Source organism: Bufo gargarizans, chromosome 5, assembly GCF_014858855.1.
Source record: "Bufo gargarizans isolate SCDJY-AF-19 chromosome 5, ASM1485885v1, whole genome shotgun sequence".
NCBI classification, from domain to species: domain Eukaryota; kingdom Metazoa; phylum Chordata; class Amphibia; order Anura; family Bufonidae; genus Bufo; species Bufo gargarizans.
This window is the reverse complement of record NC_058084.1, coordinates 411,090,245-411,113,516: the sequence shown is the minus strand read 5'-3', so window position 1 is coordinate 411,113,516 and position 23,272 is coordinate 411,090,245.

The window sequence follows — 23,272 nt, the reverse complement described above, 5'->3', positions numbered from 1 at the left end:
GACAGTAAAGGAGCTGGCAGCGTGGATCAGCAGGGCAGGGGAGAAGCACTAACTGAGTGAAGTGAACTATAAGGAGGCCACATTGGCCACTCATAAGAAGCATTTGTGCGCCCCCTCTTGGCTGGTATAAGGTGGCGCCCCAGGCAACTGCCTACCCCCGCCTACCCTTCATCCTGGCTACACTACAGCAGGACGCACTGTGCAGGCACCAAACAGAGCGAGCACAGGATATCTGGTGCATCGCTCCTGAAGAAAGAAATAATAGCTGTCTATTAAGAGTGAAAAAGGCAGGAAAGGGGCACAACAAGCTTGACTTGAAGTGTAAAGTGCTGGTCATCTAATAAACCTTATTTCTAAATTACTAAGAGGTCATAAACAGTTATTTAATTCACATGCTTATCAGTAAGACAAGAACTGAGCTATAATGAGTGTTTATAATGTCAGAGAACAGAGATAAGGAACCGTCAGCTCCCCAACTGATGGAAAAGAGAGAACATCGAGAGGCTGACATTAGAGCATCTCAGCTCTGTACAGAAAAAAGGACTCCATATTTTTAATAAAGGCCAATTGAAAAAATCATTGTTTTAGCTCAAAATGAGTACAATGCAATGATGAAAAAAAATTGCCCCTAAAGGTGTATATAGCCTTTAAGGCAGCCAAAGGTCCGATGACAAAGGAGAACAGAAACGGAGACGGGGCAACCCTGTTTGGTACCTCAAATTAAATTAACAAGATAGCACACTGTTCAATGAGAAATTAGCCATGGGATTACTCTACAACAGTTTAAAAAACAAAAAAAATAATTAGGGAAACCCATCCTCTTCACACCTGTCCAGAGGAACCCCCACTCAACACTTTCAAATATCTCTACTGCATCCAGGGACAGTATCCAGTGTGGGCATCACACACATATGAATATAAAAAAAAAAAAGTTGCTAATTATTGGCTGTGGTTTTATTTGGCATAAACCCATTTGGATACTGGGCTACAGTCTTGATGGTGTTGCTTTAAAAATCCAGAATAACATTTTAACATCTGAATCTATATGCGAAATATTGTAGATCTATACAAACCTGTTAGTAAAGGATCTTTCCCAGATTTTACTATAACAACTATTTCTGCATCTTGCATGGAGGGTGGGAGGTTTCCCTTCTCAAATGAGAGCGATATTTTTAACCCCTTAGTGACCACCCATATGCCTTTTTATGGTGGTCACTAAGGAGCCTTAGGCTAGGCCACCACTTTTTCATGGCGGCCGGGTCTAAGCGTTGCATGGGTCCCCCGTGCAGTGGGTACCTGGCTCTTACATGAGGGGGTGCCGATCTGGGCTGTTTAACGCTTTACATGCCGCGGGCAATAGCGCCCACTGCATATAAAAAGCTGACAAATGCAATTGCAGGGTACCAATGTGTGTAAAGGCAGGATGGGGTCTTATGAAGGCCCCATGCCTGCCTCAGTAGTTTCCAGCAGGCTGTGCCTCTCTGGTACAGCCTGCTGGTCAATGTCAGTATAGCACTGACATTAAAATCCAATGCACTATACGAATAATGCATTGCATTTTAAAATCAATCAGAATATTGTCTGTTATACAGGGAGTGCAGAATTATTAGGCAAGTTGTATTTTTGAGGATTAATTTTATTATTGAACAACAACCATGTTCTCAATGAACCCAAAAAAACTCATTAATATCAAAGCTGAATATTTTTGGAAGTAGTTTTTAGTTTGTTTTTAGTTTTAGCTATTTTAGGGGGATATCTGTGTGTGCAGGTGACTATTACTGTGCATAATTATTAGGCAAATTAGCAAAAAACAAATATATACCCATTTCAATTATTTATTTTTACCAGTGAAACCAATATAACATCTCAACATTCACAAATATACATTTCTGACATTCAAAAACAAAACAAAAACAAATCAGTGACCAATATAGCCACCTTTCTTTGCAAGGACACTCAAAAGCCTGCCATCCATGGATTCTGTCAGTGTTTTGATCTGTTCACCATCAACATTGCGTGCAGCAGCAACCACAGCCTCCCAGACACTGTTCAGAGAGGTGTACTGTTTTCCCTCCTTGTAAATCTCACATTTGATGATGGACCACAGGTTCTCAATGGGGTTCAGATCAGGTGAACAAGGAGGCCATGTCATTAGATTTTCTTCTTTTATACCCTTTCTTGCCAGCCACGCTGTGGAGTACTTGGACGCGTGTGATGGAGCATTGTCCTGCATGAAAATCATGTTTTTCTTGAAGGACGCAGACTTCTTCCTGTACCACTGCTTGAAGAAGGTGTCTTCCAGAAACTGGCAGTAGGACTGGGAGTTGAGCTTGACTCCATCCTCAACCTGAAAAGGCCCCACAAGCTCATCTTTGATGATACCAGCCCAAACCAGTAATCCACCTCCACCTTGCTGGCGTCTGAGTCGGACTGGAGCTCTCTGCCCTTTACCAATCCAGCCACGGGCCCATCCATCTGGCCCATCAAGACTCACTCTCATTTCATCAGTCCATAAAACCTTAGAAAAATCAGTCTTGAGATATTTCTTGGCCCAGTCTTGACGTTTCAGCTTGTGTGTCTTGTTCAGTGGTGGTCGTCTTTCAGCCTTTCTTACCTTAGCCATGTCTCTGAGTATTGCACACCTTGTGCTTTTGGGCACTCCAGTGATGTTGCAGCTCTGAAATATGGCCAAACTGGTGGCAAGTGGCATCTTGGCAGCTGCACGCTTGACTTTTCTCAGTTCATGGGCAGTTATTTTGCGCCTTGGTTTTTCCACACGCTTCTTGCGACCCTGTTGACTATTTTGAATGAAACGCTTGATTGTTCGATGATCACGCTTCAGAAGCTTTGCAATTTTAAGAGTGCTGCATCCCTCTGCAAGATATCTCACTATTTTTGACTTTTCTGAGCCTGTCAAGTCCTTCTTTTGACCCATTTTGCCAAAGGAAAGGAAGTTGCCTGATAATTATGCACACCTGATATAGGGTGTTGATGTCATTAGACCACACCCCTTCTCATTACAGAGATGCACATCACTAATATGCTTAATTGGTAGTAGGCTTTCGAGCCTATACAGCTTGGAGTAAAACAACATGCATAAAGAGGATGATGTGGTCAAAATACTCATTTGCCTAATAATTCTGCACTCCCTGTAGTCCCCTTGTGGGACTATTAAGTGGGGGGGGGGAAACATTTATTAAATTTAAAAAATTCCATTTAAAAAAATGCTTTTTTTCCATTGAAATTACGCTTTTCAATGAAAAAAATTGCAAAAAATTGCAAAAAATCTCCCCTATATGTTTTGTAGGTCCATGTCCGTAATGACCTGGAATACATATATATCATATAAATTATCCGCTATGGTGAATGCCGTAAAAAAAATGACAGAATAGCTAATTTATTCTTATTTGCCACCGAAAAAAAACTAATAACAAGCGATCAAAAAACTTAATTTACTCCAAAATGATACCAATGAAAAATAGTCGTCCCGGATTGCAGCAGAGCTCTCTAAAACGCCTGCATCCGGCTCTGCTGCTAGGCTCTGAGTTCCTATAGCAAGGTCACATCTCCAGCAAATAGAGCTGACTTCTGGGAACATAGTATGTAAACGTTGTGGTGTATAATACCAATGTGTAAGAACTTTATAGCTATTTTCCTGCAGCTTTACACATCTAGAGACTTCTCCTGGAGCTAATAATACCTTTGGCAATTCCTATTTATCAAACTTTATAGCTAGTTCCTCCTCCCATTTATCAATGAATCTGCATCTATTTGTATTAGTGAAGGAATTAATTGAAGTATACAGGTCCTTCTAAAAAAAATTAGCATATTGTGATAAGGTTCATTATTTTCTGTAATGTACTGATAAACATTAGACTTTCATATATTTTAGATTCATTACACACCAACTGAAGTAGTTCAAGCCTTTTATTGTTTTAATATTGATGATTTTGGCATACAGCTCATGAAAACCCCAAATTCCTATCTAAAAAAATTAGCATATTTCATCCGACCAATAAAAGAAAAGTGTTTTTAATACAAAAAAAAATCAACCTTCAAATAATTATGTTCAGTTATGCACTCAATACTTGGTCGGGATTCCTTTTGAAGAAATGACTGCTTCAATGCTGCGTGGCATGGAGGCAATCAGCCTGTGGCACTGCTGAGGTGTTATGGAGGCCCAGGATGCTTCGATAGCGGCCTTAAGCTAGGTCTTGCGTCTCTCAACTTTCTCTTCCAAATATCCCACAGATTCTCTATGGGGTTCAGGTCAGGAGAGTTGGCAGGCCAATTGAGCACAGTAATACCATTGGACAGTAAACGATTTACCAGTGGTTTTGGCACTGTGAGCAGGTGCCAGGCCATGCTGAAAAATGAAATCTTCATCTCCATAAAGCTTTTCAGCAGATGGAAGCATGAAGTGCTCCAAAATCTCCTGATAGCTAGCTGCATTGACCCTGCCCTTGATAAAACACAGTGGACCAACACTAGCAGCTAACATGGCACCCCAGACCATCACTGACTGTGGGTACTTGACACTGGACTTCAGGCATTTTGGCATTTCCCTCTCCCCAGTCTTCCTCCAGACTCTGGCACTTTGATTTCCGAATGACATGCAAAATTTGCTTTCATCCGAAAAAAGTACTTTGGACCACTGAGCAACAGCCCAGTGCTGCTTCTCTGTAGCCCAGGTCAGGCGCTTCTGCCGCTGTTTCTGGTTCAAAAGTGGCTTGACCTGGGGAATGCGGCACCTGTAGCCCATTTCCTGCACACGCCTGTACACAGTGGCTCTGGATGTTTCTACTCCAGACTCAGTCCACTGCTTCCTCAGGTCCCCCAAGGTCTGGAATCGGTCCTTCTTCACAATCTTCCTCAGGGTCTGGTCACCTCTTCTCGTTGTGCAGCGTTTTCTGCCACACTTTTTCCTTCCCACAGACTTCCCACTGAGGTGCCTTGATACAGCACTCTGGGAACAGCCTATTCGTTCAGAAATTTCTTTCTGTGTCTTACCCTCTTGCTTGAGGGTGTCAATGATGGCATTCTGGACAGCAGTCAGGTCGGCAGTCTTACCCATGATTGCGGTTTTGAGTAATGAACCAGGCTGGGAGTTTTTAAAAGCCTCAGGAATCTTTTGCAGGTGTTTAGAGTTAATTAGTTGATTCAGATGATTAGGTTAATAGCTCGTTTAGAGAACCTTTTCATGATATGCTAATTTTTTTAGATTGGAATTTGGGGTTTTCATGAGCTGTATGCCAAAATCATCAATATTAAAACAATAAAAGGCTTGAACTACTTCAGTTGTGTGTAATGAATCTAAAATATATGAAAGTCTAATGTTTATCAGTACATTACAGAAAATAATAAACTTTATCACAATATGCTAATTTTTTTAGAAGGACCTGTATAACTGGGAAATCTTCTTTTTAGGTTCAAGTTTTTGCAAGGCCATTTGTTATTTTAAAGGCGGGGGAGAGAGTGCCGTACACCAGGACCTTTGCTGTTGGATGTCTGTACATTGCCATAACACCATCAATGAATGATTGAGGTATGCCAAATCAGGCCAATGTCATGGACATGAATTGCCAGTCCACTCTGTCAAACGCCTTTTCGGCATGCATACTAAGCAAAACCAGAGGTGAAAACGTATGTTTTGCTAATTGCATAAGGTGTATCACTCTAATATGTTGTTTTTACCTTCCCTGCCCGGCACAAACCCTACCTGTTCGGGGGAGATTAGATCTGGCAACAATTTCTTTAGCCTGTTTGCTAACATTTTTGCGTAAATCTTAAGGTCATTATTCAATAGTGATATAGGCCTGTAATTTGCGCATAGTGAATGGTCCTTTTTTGGTTTGGGGATGATGGAAATTTGTGCTTGCAGCATGTCACTGTTGAAGGCTCCTCCCTCCCTCGCCTCATTACACGTTTTCAGAAAAAAAGGGAGTAAAATGTCTTTGAAAGCGGAATAATAGGAGATTGGAAAGCCGTCTGGCCCTGGACTTTTATGTAATGGGGACTCTTTTAGTGCATTCTGTAGTTCAGTTAATGAGAAAGGGGCGCTTAAAGATATTGATTGCTCTTTGCTTAAGACAAGGTTATCTAACCAGCTTTTGGTAGCTAATTTTAAGTAATCCTCCCTAGAAGGGGATAAGGTACCTCAGAGATTGTACAGTTGGCTATAGAAATCACAGAACTGTTGAGCAATAAGGTTAGTTTTGCGTACTACAGTGGAATTAGTTGTCTTAATATTCGATATATACGAGGACATTTTCCTTTTCTTAATCTGGGACAGGAGCACTTTGGTAGCTTTATTTCAGTGGGCATAGAACTTATATTTCGTTGAAAGGAAAAGTTTTGCTGTGTTGGCGTTTAACAAATTTTTCATTTCCGAGCGGAGATTCTCCAATTTTGCCAGTACACTATCTTGTTGGGCCTGCCTATGTCGCTACTCCAGATATTCAATCTTCATATTTAATTCTTCAATTCTCTTTTGTTTTTGCTTTTTGTGAAAGCGCCTAGAGCGATCAAATGACCTCTCATGACCGGCTTATGAGCCTCCCATAAAGTCATAGACGACAGGTCACCTATGTCATTTAACTGGAAATATTCTTGTAAAAGCTGAGATAGCTTCAGAATGCTGGAGCCATTAGGTAACGTTTCATTGAGCCGCCATCGGAATTCTGACCTCGGCATATTAGGTATCACCAAAGACAGGAACACCGGTGCATGATCAGATAAAAGAATAGATCCAATATTCGAGGCTATACAGAATTGGAGAAATTGCACTTTAATAAAAATATAATCTAACCTCTGATAAGTTTTGTGGGGCGCTGAGTAGAAAGAGTAGTCTTTGTCTTTTGGATGCAGACTCCGCCATATATCCACATAACCATTCTGTGCTAATGCAGCATTAATTCTCTGAAGGGCAGTATTGGAAAGAGCAGATGACCCCGTGGAGGAGTCCAGTCTGGGTATTAATGTGAGATTAAAATCTCCATTTAGGACAACAATGCCTTCTTCAAAACTATCTAAAGCAACCAAAGCTGCTATAAGCCACAGGACCTGAGATACATTTGGGGCATAGACATTTCCAAATGTGTACATTTAATATAAACATACCTTCCTTCCGTGTCTGTCAGCGTGGAAGTATGTACAAACGGTGTATTTTTGTGGAACGCTATGCTCACACCCCTGGTTGCAGCACCTGGCGAAGTGCTGTGAAACCATTTATTATACAGCATATGCGATAGTCTAGGGAGACATAGCTGGTCCAAAATCGAAGGAGATTCACATCTTGTGTAAAACACTATTGACTCTTGCCCGTATTCTTGTGACGGTATATTGGCGGAAATCCGACCCCCCATCGTTACAACAGTGGTATCTGAAGTGCGACCAAATTTTTTAGATTGGAGCAATTAGCCCATTGGGATGCCAGAAAACCTCAATGTTTTTCAGATATATGTAGTCCATGGAAGAAGTTTAGAGGGTTTGCTAACTAAGATAGTACCCCCTAGAGAATACGGCGATGTCTTCTAGGAATAGTCTTGGGGGAAAATGTAAATGGGTTACAAGGACTTACCATACCTTTACCCTCTTCCCCTCAGATTTCCCCCTCCCATCTCTCCCCCCCACCTCACCTCCCTTTTAATAATGTTTCCCCCAGGTTGTGTTGTGTTTTACCTGATAATGCGATATACTGATGATATCAATATCTGTGTATCTAATGTATTGGCTGTTATTTTAGCATGCTGATATGTCCAAGACCTTGTCAGTGCTAATCTTTTATTGACTTTCAGTGTATTTTTCATATCTCTATGAAACAATAAAAAACAATTTGAAGCAAAGATAAATAGTCGTCCCGCAAAAATCAAGCCCTCACACAACTCCATAGAGAGAAAAATAAAAAAGTTCTTGGGAAGTGGGTCTTGGGAAGCGGCAATTCAAATTTTTTTTTTTTCCTTTTAAGAAAAGTAGTAAAACGAAAACTATATGCATTTGGTATCATTGTAATCATACTTACCTAGAGAATAGAGAATAAAGATATTATGTTATTTATACTGAAAAATTAACGCCGTAAAATTTATAATGTAAAAATAAAGTGCAGTATTGCTGTTTTTCCCATCTCCCTCCCGGAAAGAGTTAATAAATGTTAATCAGAAAGTTATGTTATACCCCAAAATGGTGCCATTAAAAACTACAACTTTGGCCTTATGCACACGACAGTATTTTTTTGCGGTCCGCAAAAAGGGGTTCCGTTGTTCCGTGATCCGTGTCCGTTTTTGTTTCCGTGTGTCTTCCTTTATTTTTGGAGGATCTCCAGACATGAAGGAAAGTAAAAATCTAAGTCAAGTTTGCCATGCAAATGATAGGAAAAAAACGGCCGCGGACGCAGATAACAATCTTGTGTGCCTCCGTGTTTTTTTCACGGACCCATTGACTTGAATGGGTCCGCGAACCATTGTCTGTGAAAAAAATAGGACAGGTCATATTTTTTTCACGGACTGGAAACACGGATCACGGACGCGGATGACAAACGGTGTATTAGCCGAGTTTTCCACGGACCCATTGAAAGTCAATGGGTCCGCAGAAAATCACGGAAAACGGAACAACGGACACGTGACACAACAACGGTCGTGTGCATGAGGCCTTTTACTGCAAAAAAACAAGCCCTCATACAGCTAAATAGACAGAAAAATAAAAAAGTTATAGCTTTTGGAAGACAAAGATGAAAAAAGGAAGAAAATGCTTGTTCAGTAAGGCCCAAAACAGGTTGGTCACTAAGGGGTTAAATAGGGAGTAGAATGGGTCAAAAAATTAAGCATTACTCACTCTCACTCTACTTTGCGGTTATATTTTTTTTTAATATGGGGCAGAAAGAGTTAAAAAAGAAAATTCACTGTTCACCTTCATCAATTCACTAATTCACCGCTGTTCTGACACCCACCTAGCTCCCCTAAGTCTCCCTTTTCTGATCCTTATATGACATAATTAAAGGTGCAGGAGATGACTACCGAGACAATCACTGGCTTAGAGGGTCACTTGGCTGAGAAGCCATCACCTTTTGTAGGTCAAGCCTGGACCAGGAAGCGGAGACCAACATAGAGGAGCATTAGTGGATGGGTGAGGGTGAGTAATTTTTTAACCTATTCTACTCCTTTTTTTTTTTTTATGATCCCACTAGAACACTCATTTAAAGTATCATAACATTATTTCCTCTCCACTTACCTGAAAAAAAATCATAGATTGTGCACAGACCAAAACAAATTGCTAATGTTGAATAGAAGGCACGGAATTATTTCTCTATGTGTCTAGAAGGAATAACGTAGAAGGAAATGTCAATGAGCAGTAATTCAACTGGGGACCTATCACCATAAAATGCAGTGCAATCTGCAGGCAGCAGGAGGAGCTGAGCAGATTGTTATATAGTCGTAAGGCAAAATATCCAGTAAAGTCTGTAATTTTCTCTTTAAATTTTTGCTCATTTTATGCACTGCAGACACGTGGGTGGTGCCACTCAGTGACTCCGATGCATAGAAAGATAAATGAATAAATGACAAATTATACTATATATCAGTCTGCTCAGCTCTTCCTGCTCTACAACATGCTGCCTGCAGATTGAACTGCATGAAAATCAAAATTGAATCTTCATTAGTGTAGTATTCAAATAGCAAATATTAATCGTGAATATCGCAACTTCGCTAATTCGTGAATATTTCGAATATAGTGCTATATATTAGCTATATCGAATATTCGTCATTCTTTACCATCTGAAAACATGATTTCTCCCTGCTTCTTTCTTGTGGGTCAATGAGTATTTGGCCCAAAAGCAACTTAAGCAGGAAGGAATCATGTTTTCATATGGAAAAAAAAATGACGAATATTAAAAAAAATGAATATATAGCAATATAGGGAATATATTCGTTATTTTCCCAATCTGTACAGTTGTTTGAATACTCCTCCCCGACAGGCGTCCCCGTCACCATGGGAACGCCTGTGTGTTATAAAATACCATCGGATCTGAGTTTTCCCTAAGATCGTGAAAACTCAGATCCAACGGTATATTTAACCCACAGGCGTTCCCATGGTGACGGGGACGCTTGTCGGGGAGGAGTATGCCAAAGTGGAATAACAGTACAGATTGACAAAAAAAAAAAGAAGAATATTATAAAAAACGAAGTTATAGCAATACAGTGAATGTTTGTAAAATACACATATAAACTGCAATTTAGCTAATATAGTGCTATAGTATATATTTTTTTTTAAGGCCTCATGCACACGACCGTTGTTGTGTTCCGTTCCGCAAAATGGGGTTCCGGGGTTCCGTGATCCGTTTCCGATTCCGTTTTTGTTTCAGTGTGTCTTCCTTTATTTTTGGAGGATCACCAGACATGAAGGAAAGTAAAAAAAAGTCTAAGGCCCCTTTCACACGGGCGAGTATTCCGCGCGGATGTGATGCGTGAGTTGAACGCATTGCACCCGCACTTAATACCGACCCATTCATTTCTATGGGGCTGTTCACATGAGCAGTGATTTTCACGCATCACTTGTGCATTGCGTGAAAATCACAGCAAGCTCTATATTCTGCGTTTTTCACGTAAAGCAGGCCCCATAGAAGTGAATACGGTTGCGTGAAAATCGCAAGCATCCGCAAGCAAGTGCGGATGCGGTGCGATTTTCACGCACGGTTGCTAGGAGACGATCGGGATGGAGACCCGATCATTATTATTTTCCCTTATAACATGGTTATAAGGGAAAATAATAGCATTCTGAATACAGAATGCATAGTAAAATAGTGCTGGAGGGGTTAAAAAAAAATAATAATAATTTAACTCACCTTAATCCACTTGCTCGCGCAGCCCAGCATCTCCTTCTGTCTTGATCTTAGCTGGTGATGGATCATGTGATGACCGGAGTGACGTCACCACAGGTCCTGTTGCTACACAAAGCTAAGATGAAGACGGAAGGAGATGCCGGCTATGCGAGCAAGTGGACTAAGGTGAGTTAAAAAATAATTTTTTTTAACCCCTCCAGCGCTATTTTACTATGCATTCTGTATTCAGAATGCTATTATTTTCCTTTATAACCATGTTATAAGGGAAAATAATACAATCTACAGAACACCGATCCCAGACCCGAACTTCTATGAAGAAGTTCGTGTTTGGGTACCAAACATGCACAATTTTTCTCACGCGAGTGCAAAACGCATGACAATGTTTTGCACTTGCGTGGAAAAATCGCGGGTGTTCCCGCAACGCACCCGCACATGTTTCTGCAATGGTCATGTGAAAGAGGCCTAAGTCAAGTTTGCCATGCAAATGATAGGGAAAAAACGGAAGCGGATGACAATCTTGTGTGCCTCTGCATTTTTTCATGGACCCATTGACTTGAATGGGTCCGCAAACCGTTTTCCGTGAAAAAAATAGGACAGGTTATATTTTTTTGACCGACTCGAACCACGGATCACGGATGGGGAAGACAAACAGGGCATTAGCCGAGTTTTCAACGGACCTATTGAGAGTCAATAGGTCCGCAGAAAATCACGAAAAACTGAACAACGGACACGGAATGAAACAACGGTCGTGTGTATGAGGCCTAATAGTGTAATTTTTTTCCAAATCTGATGTTCAGAAGAGACAAAAAAAATGTACTATAAAAAAAAGATTATAGCACTATATTAGCTAAATTGCAGTCTATATGTGTATTTTACAAACATTCGCTATATTGCTATAACTTTGTTTTTTAGAATATGACGAATATTCTAAAACAAGAATATACAGCAATATAGCGAATATTCGTCGCAATACGCGTATAATTAAATCGCATATTATTTTGACAAATATAAGACGAATATTCAATCGAATATTCGCAAAATATAGCAAAATCGAATATGGCAACTCCCGCTCATCACTAATCTACATAGCCGAGAAAAAAAAAATCAGAACTAAATGAGCACTGTAATGTTTTAATGCTCTTGAGAGCAAACTTAATAATTAATGTACACTACCTATAAAAAAAATCCTTCAGTGCGATCATCCGGTATTGATCCTCTAGTACAGTACAGCTATTAAGCTGCGTTACATCATGTAAATAACAGAACATTTAATGCAAGATCGAGCATCAAATCTCCACTGACACAGCGCTTAGGAGAATTAAAAATATGGTACTGTACGTCACCACTCACCAGTTCACACATTTCTTTCCCTTAGCAATCATTTAGGGAAATGTAGGGAAGTCTGGTTGGGATATGCATGTATCCACACAATAGCAAACAAATGCTGTGCTGCCTCCTCTATTCAGATATGGTTTTTATATAGGAAATACAGACGTGGACAAAATTGTTGGTACCCTTTGGTCAATGAAAGAAAAAGTCACAATGGTCACAGAAATAACTTTAATCTGACAAAAGTAATAATAAATTAAAATTCTATAAATGTTAACCAATGAAAGTCAGACATTGTTTTTCAACCATGCTTCAACAGAATTATGTAAAAAAATAAACTCATGAAACAGGCATGGACAAAAATGATGGTACCCCTAACTTAATATTTTGTTGCGCAACCTTTTGAGGCAATCACTGCAATCAAACGCTTCCTGTAACTGTCAATGAGACATCTGCACCTCTCAGCAGGTATTTTGGCCCACTCCTCATGAGCAAACTGCTCCAGTTGTGTCCGGTTTGAAGGGTGCCTTTTCCAGACTGCATGTTTCAGCTCCTTCCAAAGATGCTCAATAGGATTGAGGTCAGGGCTCATAGAAGGCCACTTTAGAATAGTCCAATTTTTTCCTCTTAGCCATTCTTGGGTGTTTTTAGCGGTGTGTTTTGGGTCATTGTCCTGTTGCAAGACCCATGACCTGCGACTGAGACCAAGCTTTCTGACACTGGCTAGTACATTTCTCTCTAGAATTCCTTGATAGTCTTGAGATTTCATTGTACCCTGCACAGATTCAAGACACCCTGTGCCAGACGCAGCAAAGCAGCCCCAGAACATAACAGAGCCTCCTCCATGTTTCACAGTAGGGACAGTGTTCTTTTCTTGATATGCTTCATTTTTTCGTCTGTGAACATACAGCTGATGTGCCTTGGCAAAAACTTCGATTTTTGTCTCATCTGTCCACAGGACATTCTCCCAGAAGCTTTGTGGCTTGTCAACATGTAGTTTGGCATATTCCAGTCTTGCTTTTTTATGATTCGTTTTCAACAATGGTGTCCTCCTTGGTCGTCTCCCATGTAGTCCACTTTGGCTCAAACAACGACGGATGGTGCGATCTGACACTGATGTTCCTTGAGCATGAAGTTCACCTTGAATCTCTTTAGAAGTCTTTCTAGGCTCTTTTGTTACCATTCGGATTATCCGTCTCTTAGATTTGTCATCAATTTTCCTCCTGCGGCCACGTCCAGGGAGGTTGGCTACAGTCCCATGGATCTTAAACTTATGAATAATATGTGCAACTGTACTCACAGGAACATCTAGTTGCTTGGAGATGGTCTTATAGCCTTTACCTTTAACATGCTTGTCTATAATTTTCTTTCTGATCTCTTGAGACAGCTCTTTCCTTTGCTTCCTCTGGTCCATGTCGAGTGTGGTACACACCATATCACCAAACAACACAGTGATTACCTGGAGCCATATATATAGGCCCAATGGCTGATTACAAGGTTGTAGACACCTGTGATGCTAATTAGTGGACACACCTTGAATTAACATGTCCCTTTGGTCACATTATGTTCTGTGTTTTCTAGGGGTACCATCATTTTTGTCCATGCCTGTTTCATGAGTTTATTTTTTTACATAATTCTGTTGAAGCATGGTTGAAAAACAATGTCTGACTTTCATTGGTTAACATTTATAGAATTTTAATTTATTATTACTTTTGTCAGATTAAAGTTATTTCTGTGACCATTGTGACTTTTTCTTTCATTGACCAAAGGGTACCAACAATTTTGTCCACGTCTGTATATAGGACCATACGAGATCAGCTAGATACTGTGGGAACATGTATTCAATTCTCCTACAACATCAACACAGGGAATGTGAAGCATTACAGCCAGTGCTGATACGAAATAATTGTCCGTGTAGACTGATGTCATAGGCTCTTCTAAGTCCTTTGTAGACAGTCTCTGCTCTGAATAAGGCCTCTTTCAAACTACTGTAGGGCTATTTTAGTGTTTTGCGGTCCGTTTTTCACGGATCCGTTGTTCCGTTTTGTTGTTTCCATTGTGTTTCCGTTTCTGTTCCGTTTCTGTTCTGTTTTTTCCGTTCCGTTTTTCTATATGGCATATACAGTATACAGTAATTACATAGAAAAAATTGGGCTGGGCATAACATTTTCAATAGATGGTTCTGCAAAAACGGAACGGATACGGAAGACATACGTATGCATTTCCGTATGTGTTCCTTTTTTTTGCGGACCCATTGACTTGGATGGAGCCATGGAATGTGATTTGTGGGCAATAATAGGACATGTTCTATCTTTCAACGGAACGAAAAAACAGAAATATGGAAACGGAATGCATACGGAGTACATTCCGTTTTTTTTTTGCGGAACCATTGAAATGAATGGTTCAGTACACAGATCGTATACGGACCATATACGGAACGCAAAAAATGGCCCGCAAGGCGGGAAAAAAAAACGGTAGTGTGAAAGAGGCCTAAGGCCCCAATATTATTTCAGTATTCCCTAATGCGGTATTTTTTTATGTTTTTTCTAAAACCAGACAACCTGGCCGCTAACCTAATTGTCTGCTTTACTTCTCTGTTACCAGATACCATCTACGGTATTCTTCCTGGTAAATGTTTGCCAATTAATTCCTGGTTGAGAATCCCCTTAGTTATACATACCTCCCAACTGTCCCATACGTACAGGACCCACAAGAATATGGGCATAACTACTATGTGGGGACACAATGTGGGTATTACTACCATGAATATGGTGGAAATGTGGGCATAACTACTGTAAAGGAGCACAATAAGGGCACAATGTTGGTATAACTTCTATGTGGGGGACCTAAGGGGACTGGGAGGGATTAGGTGTGTTGAGGTATGCATTGGGTGGAGCCATGGCTTAATTAAAAAAATGTAAAAAAAAAATGCTGCGCCACTGCTGTTGTCCCTCTTTGTGATTTTCAAAAGTTGGGAGGTATGGAGATATATAGTCAGTCTCTTCAGGCAATCTATAGACTGCAAGTAGCATTGATTAAGGCTTTTAAAAGAGTTACTCGTATATAAAAATACATGATACAAGCAACTTTTGTAACCCCTTAGTGACCACTAGGGATGAGCAAATTTCATATTTTGAAGTTCGGGTTGTGGTATAATCTGAATTGCGTTATGGATTCCATTACCACGGACAATAACGCAATTCCATGACGGAATGGATAACGGAATTGTTTACGTCCGATTTACATTATGCAGGAGAGGGGTCCAGCATAACGTAAACCGGACGGATCGGTTATGCAGGCCATAGACTTCTATTATCTTGGAATGAATAACGGGATACATCTAAAGGCATTCCGTCATGGAATTGCGTTATGGTCCGTGGTAACAGAATCCATAATGCAATTCAGATTATACTACAGCATGAACCCGAACTCGAATTTCAAAATATGAAATTCGCTCATCCCTAGTGACCACCACTAAGCCTTTTTACAGTAGTCACTAAGGGGCGTAAGGCTAGGCTGCTGCTTTTCTACAGCATCCTAATCGAAGTGTCTCCCATGCAGGGAAGAGAAGGAGCTCATTCTTTTTACAGCCAGGCTCCTGCTCATGGCATGGATACACAGTCAGGTTTCCTGATGCAGTTTTGGAAGCAAAAATTAAGAGTAAATTCAAAAAAGTGAAGAAGTTGTATTTAGCAACTAAATGGTTTCATGCATGTATACCCTGCAAATGCATCCCAGGTCTGGCATCCATCAATATATTGTGTGGAATATGAGCCCTCCAAGACCCAAATTCATTCAATGAGATATATATCTGCTTTTGTCACCTTCACATTGCTTCAGTAGTAGGGTTCCAAAGTTCCTCTTAAAGGGGTTATCTGACTCTTTGTAACTGATGACCTATCCTTTGGATAGGTCATCTACATTTGATCAGTGGGGGTCCGACACAAGGAACTCTCACTGATTAGCTGCTTGAAAAGGCCTCAGCACTCTCCACAACCTTCTCACTGCTTATTCTAGGCCAGTGATGTCACAAACATCGGTCATGTGCTTCTTTTTGTTGGACCGCGCTGCCTCAGAATTAACAGAGATTCCACACTCAAAACCAGTCAGATAATGGCAAACATGGGATAGCATACAGGCCAAACAAAGCCTTTCCTCCTCTCTCTTCCAGGCTTCTATGGAACACCAAGGATGCAGCCAATAGTGAAATACCGTCACATGAATTGGAGTAAAACAGGGTTTATTAGGCCCCTTTCACACGGGCGAGTTTTCCGCGCGGGTGCAATGCGTGAGTTGAACGCATTGCAACCGCACTGAATCCTGACCCATTCATTTCTATGGGGCTGTGCACATGATCTGTGATTTTCACGCATCACTTGTGCGTTGCGTGAAAATCGCAGCAAGCTCTATATTCAGAGTTTTTCACACAACGCAAGCCCCATAGAAGTGAATGGGGCAGCGTGAAAATCACAAGCATCCGCAAGCAAGTGCGGATGTGGTGCGATTTTCACGCATGGTTGCTAGGTGACGATCGGGCTGGGGACCCGATCGGTATTATTTTCCCTTATAACATGGTTATAAGGGAAAATAATAGCATTCTGAATATAGAATGCATAGTACAATAGGGCTGGAGGGGTTAAAAATAAAAAAAATAACTCACCGAGTCCACTAGATCGCGGATCTCTGTCTTCTTCTGTAATGTTGAGCTGCTGGCTAAGGACCTGTGGTGACGTCACATCACATGATCCAATCACATGGTCCCTCACCATGGTGATGAACCATGTGATTAGACCATGTGATGAGAACAGTGACGTTATCCCTGTGCACAGCAAAGAAGAAGAAGAGATGCTGGGCTGCGCGATCAAGTGGATTAAAGTGAGTTAAAAAAATGTTTTATTTTTTTTTAACCCCTCCAGCCCTATTGTATTATGCATTCTGTATTAAGAATGCCATTATTTTCAATAATACAATCTACAAAACACCTAACCCAAACCCGAACTTCTGTGACCTCTTTGTGTGAAAGAGGCCTTATACTCACAATACACAGGTAAAAACGAGCAGTGTATAAAAGGATCAATCACCCGACCCGGGGTTCGCTCAGTCGAGCTTCGTCAGGGGTATTCATCCCGCCCCTTCCAGGGTGGTCTTATAAAGGATCAGGTTGGTCTGCACCCACCTCTCCACGAAATCATGATCCAATCCATTACAACATTAAAAGTTCAATATTTAAACATCCAGTAATATATAAATACAGTACATATTCCTCAGTAATATATCAGACACATAAAAGTTTCAAATACATAAAAAGAAAGACATTGCACATTAACTTTCACATATACATGTAAAAACTTCTAAACCAATCCTAGACCACACGCATCACACTACAACCGGCTTCATTCATTAAACTACTGTCACCACCAGACATCTGAGAAGCTCTGACAGATGCCTTTCAGAACCTCCTTCCTTTGTTTTGCTTTCAGTTCCTCATCTCGTTAGCCTCTCTCAGCTGTCATGTAGTTGTACTGATTGCATCCCTTTAAATTCCTCCCCATAGTGCATTAGTGTGCGGTTTATAGTTCTTCCTGGAGCGTGTGTGCATGCTGATCCTACTTCCCGGTCTTCTACAAGATAAGTGTTGTGCATTCATTTGTGATTTTCTGTTTGCTGGATCCCAGGTGACCCTGACTCCCTCCGTATCTAGTGTAGGGAGCCGGTGGTCGTGTCCCCTCACTATTATAGGGTGTTCAGGTGTTATACAGTCGAGGTACGAGGATATGCGATCATCTACCATTGGGATTTTCGCATAGGCTGAGCAGTCAGGGAGAGTGCCAGGTCTGATGCAGGGGTCTCCCTTTTTGTTCCTTAGTTTTGGATCCAGTGAGTCGTATATTCATTTTGTGTTGTCTTGTTTCCTGTACACTTTCCGTGACAACTACTTCTACGTCACTTCACACATGGTCACATTCCTCCTATCAACCTTCTATCTGTGTGAACTGTACCCACTTCACCATTGGGACCTGCAACACAACTAGGCAACGTACTTTTTGAGGCTGTTTTTATTATTTAAATCGGTCATGTGGATTAGGCTACGTCTGCACCAATGTCGCGCGACAATTTTCATAATGGCAGTCTATGGTGTCGCACTGCAACATGCAACATGCTGCAACGCAACAGTCTCAGAAAATCCATTCAAGATGGATTTTTCTTTGACTGTTGCGTCGCAGTCGCAGCATGTTGCATGTTGCAGTGCGACACCATAGACTGCCATTATAAAAATTGTTGCACGACATTGGTGCAACAAAATGTTGCGCTACAAATGTTGCAGTGTAGTTGTGCCCTATCTGTCGCGCGAAAAATTTTGTCGTATAGACGTAGCCTTAAGCACAGCTCAGCCCCTTTTTAATGAATGGGGCTGAACTGCTCCTGTCCCATGTGACCGACGGTTGTGACATCATTGGCCTAGAGTAAGCAGCCAAACTTCTCAAACAGCAGATCGGCAGGGGTCGGACTCCCACCGATCAGATGCTGATGACCTATCCAGAGGATAGGTCATTGTTACAGAGGGTCAGATAACTCCTTTACCTATGAATGCGTGTTCATTTGTTTGCTATACTTGGATTTGAAATTCATACTTTAGACTGCTGTTTGCCTTAGGGCTCATGCACATGAACATATTTTTTGTCCTTGTCTGTTCTGTTTTTGCGGCCTGTATAACCATACATTTCAATGGGGCCGCAAAATAAACAGAAATGACTCTGTGTGCATTCTGTGTCCGTATGTCCGTTCTGCAAAAAAATAGAACATGTCCTATTGCTGTACGTTTTGCAGACAAGGACAGGCATTGTCACAATGGATACGCAAATACATCACATGGATGTCATCCAGTATTTTTGAGGATCCGTGTTTTGCGGATCGCAAAATACATACGGTCGTGTGCTTGACCCCTTAACTGTCTCTGTACAAGAGTCAGTTCACACCACCACAATTGATTTCTGTTGTTCTGGTCCCTTAGAGGAGCAGAACAATGAAATGCCGGAAGTGCCAGATCCTGCTCATGACTCGCCCGAATGGATCCAAACAGATCCCATTGAACATAATGGGGTGTGTTTAGTTTTTGTTCGTGAGTCCACTTTTTTGCTGTTTTTGAAGGAATGTGTTATTCAGGTCCAGAACGGAGCCTCCAACCAAGAAGTGAACAAGCTCTAAGAGCATTCACCTGAGGAGATTTCCTTGGACCGGTTCCAGCTGGTTACCACAAGATGTGGCGCTGATTGGAGGAAGCTGTTGCTGGGGGAGAATACCGTTCCCTGATTCATCTCCTTGCCTATGGTGGGAAAGTTGTCCTCTTTAAATTGCGGGTCTGGTGGCGCTTCTGGGCCAGTTCAAGAAGACCGGATTGGTCGGGTCGCCCACCCTCCCCTTATTTTTTCACAACGTTGCTTTGCTTTATTAGAGGGGTTGTACTATCACTCAGTGTTTGAGTGGATTTCGGTATTTATTTAATGGTTCTAATGGTTCATTCATTTATTAATGCAGATGATTTTAATTATTTATTAAATTATTTATTATATTATGGTATTAGCCTTAATAAAGCATTGCGGACATTTTATTCCAATAAAGAAGTGGTAGTGTATTTATTTTTTGTTAAGTGATGCAGGTTTGAAGGGTGCCATTTGCCTCCATGGGCGAATACTCATTTGTTGTTTAATCGCATCTTTAATGTGATGTTAAAACCACTAGTTGTCAGCAGCGTATCGCACACTGTGTAAGGCCTCATGCACTTGAACATGGTTTTGGTCCACATCCGATCTTTATTTTTTTTGCCGATTTAGATGCGGACCAATTTAGTTCAATGGGGGGACCGCAAAAGATACGGACAGCACACAATGTATTTTTGTCAGTATTACGGACAGGAATAGGTATTTCTAACAGAGGGCAGGAGGCATCGATTCACGAAATACGGAACGCACATGGTCAGTACCACGTTTTGCGTATCTGCCATTTGCAGACCGTAAAAACGGATACGTTAGTTTGCAGGAGGCCTTTGGATAATGTGCTACCGATGGTAATCAAAGAGTATGAATCGAGTGATTGCACGAACAATCGTTTGGTACCGTGTCGACGATAGCTCCCTGCAAATAGAGCTAAACGAGATTGGCGCTTGTTTCCGGCAGAAAGTCTCCCTGGCCATCCAGGTCTTCCTCATCGTATGCCACTGCTAGTTCCATCCTGCTGCTGTCAGGGTCGCTGTACTGGGACATGGGTTGCCCTCAAATTGTAATTCCAGGGAATGATGTTACTTTGTAGCTGTCCTTCTAGGCTGTGAGAACGATCCCGCCGCTTGCCACCAATTGTAACGGCATACAAGGGAATGCTCCAAACCCCCGAACGGAACTTCACGAATAGCTGCTAGCAGACGAATAGGAAACGCACCCAATCGGCTTACACTCCTAGCAATCAGTCTCTAACAGCATACAGTGAATCCCCCCAAGACCGAAACCAAGCTCCGTGTTGAGGGTAAAGCAGTGAACAGCCAGAGCTGTATGTTTATTGTTCTTATATAACATTGTTACACACTAGTACCACCCACAGGGTTTTGTAAAAAAACAAAACAATAAACACGTACAATACAGTAAAACACTCCCACACAAAATCCTCTGCCTGTGATGCAATTACCTTACACAATGGGTTGATGTAATTATCACAGGCAAGGAGAATACACAATGTCTTCTGTCCTGGAGACAACCAAGGAGTAACTCAATTATCTCTCAGGACAAAGGGAAATCGCCAATACACACGTGGAGACAATAGGACAGAAATCACTACTCAAATATACAATGTCCCAACCATTACAGTAAACATAGACATAGAAAAAAAAAGAACGTGCCACGTACCTTACCACTTATCCTGTGAATATGCCATACGTGTGCAGATAGGACAACCCCTTTAATCTCCCACAATGAGTGCCATAGTCTCAACGAGGGGGAGCTTAGTACATATGAATTATACATCTACAATAGAACTCAATAGGAGCTGTCTAATATCTATTCAGTGAGCTCCCTCTAGTGATGGATTCAGAAAATGAATGTGGCCATGTAAAGAGGCAGTGAAAACACCTCAATGTCAGGGCCCCCTTCCACCTCAGGCCCTGTAGCAGTCGCATGGTCTGCCTCCATGCAAGGTACACCACTGCTCGCCAGGTTTCTCCTGGTGAAATCAAGTAGATGCTTTGTACATTCATAGTGCTCTGTATAAAACCTCCAGGGATACACCCAGCCTTTCTACTGCCTGAGGCGTAAACTGAAACCTAAGGCCTCATGCACACAGCCGTGTTGTTTTTTGCGGTCCGCAAACCGCGGATCCGCAAAAAACGGAAGCCGACCGTGTTGCCTTCCACATTTTGCGGAATGGAATGGGAGCCGGCAATATAAATGCCTATTCTTGTCCGCAAAGCGCGGACAAGAATAGGGCATGTTATACTTTTTTGATGGGGCCCCGGAACAGAACGGAACTCCGAGTGCTGTCCGCATCTTTTGCGGCCCCATTGAAGTGAATGGGTCCGCATCTGAGCCTAAAAAACGGCGGCTCGGATGCGGACCCAAACAACGGTCGTGTGCATGAGGCCTGACCCCTTTGCCACAATGAAAGCACTTATTGCCCATGGCCCTTCTGCTGCCACCCTCGTCCCCTTTCCTGGTGCTGCCTGAGGCCTCACCTGGCCTCATTGGTCGTGCACTCCTGAAAACGTCATTTTATAATCCATCAAAAGTTGCTTATGTTTTTTTTTTATTCTTCCAGAAAATGTGAATAACAAATTTTCACCGTGAACACCTGATAACATTGCAGATCATGGCAGAGACAAAACACTATGCTTGGGTATGAGGCTGCTTCGCCGCAGGTGCCACATCTTGGCTATAAATCTATTGTCACTGCAATATTCCCTATATTAGTATGTAGCTGATTCTTCCCCAGGCAAGAGATCAAGCAGGAAAGAAATTAAATTTGCATTAAAGACCTACAGATACAGTAGGGCTACAAAACAATTGTCACATCCAGACATTCCTTATTATTGCATATTTATGAGAATGAATAGTCTCTGATCTGTCATTTTAATATGTTCCCCTCGTTACAGGCAGCAAAATATTGTGCCATGTCCCCTAAACTATCATGCCAAGCAAAACAGAAAAATAGTGGCACACATTTACTGTGATTGTGCCCAGCCTACAGCCTATTTCTGGTGCATATCCCCTTCTTGACTTTTTTGGGGTCTTAAAAGGGCTTTCCATATTTTTATTTTATTTAAAGAGACATTGCTGCTAATAAAAATGTATTTTGGGGATTTTTTGTAGCAAAAGCAATGTCGCAGCTACTTTTCCTTCATTGCGTATCTTATTTATAGCAATGCGGGGACAATAAATAAAAAACGCATATGTTTGTTATAAAAAAGGCACAGAAGACGCACTGATACCGCAATGAACACAATTCGTGCTCTGGCCCAGGTTTTGTGGATGACCTATGGGACTATAAAAGGATGTGAGGGCTGAGTAGGGGTAGAGCCACTGAGGAAGGGGAGAGAAGTCCCCGAAACGCGCTTGGCGTTACACCCCTGCTTCTACACTAAACTGGATACACCGCGGATCAACTAAGAAACATAAAAAATTGGAGCGCTCCAAAATCTTTTTTCTTTGTGAGTATAGTCTCACCTACGAAGTGGACCAAAAGACCAATCTCGCGATATCTCTAAAGCGGTCACGTGAGACGCACTAGAGAGCGAGAGCACCGAGGAAAGAGAAACAGCCGTGCGGTGGTGAGTTGTCACAACCAGACAGCTGAGAAGCTCTGACAGAGGCCTTTCAGAACCTCCTCCTTGAGTTTCTGTGTTGTGGTATTCAGCTCCTCCTCTCGTTAGCCTCTCTCAGCTGTCATGTGTTGGACTAATTGCTTCCCTTTAAATTCCTCCCCAGAAGGCTTTTCTGGGCGGCTTATACTACTTCCTGGAGTGTGTGTGCATGCTGACTCTTTTCTCCTGTTTGCTTCAAAGCTAAGTGTTGTACCTTTATCTGTTATTTTCTGTTTGCTGGATCCCAGGTGACCCTGACTCCCTCCGTATCT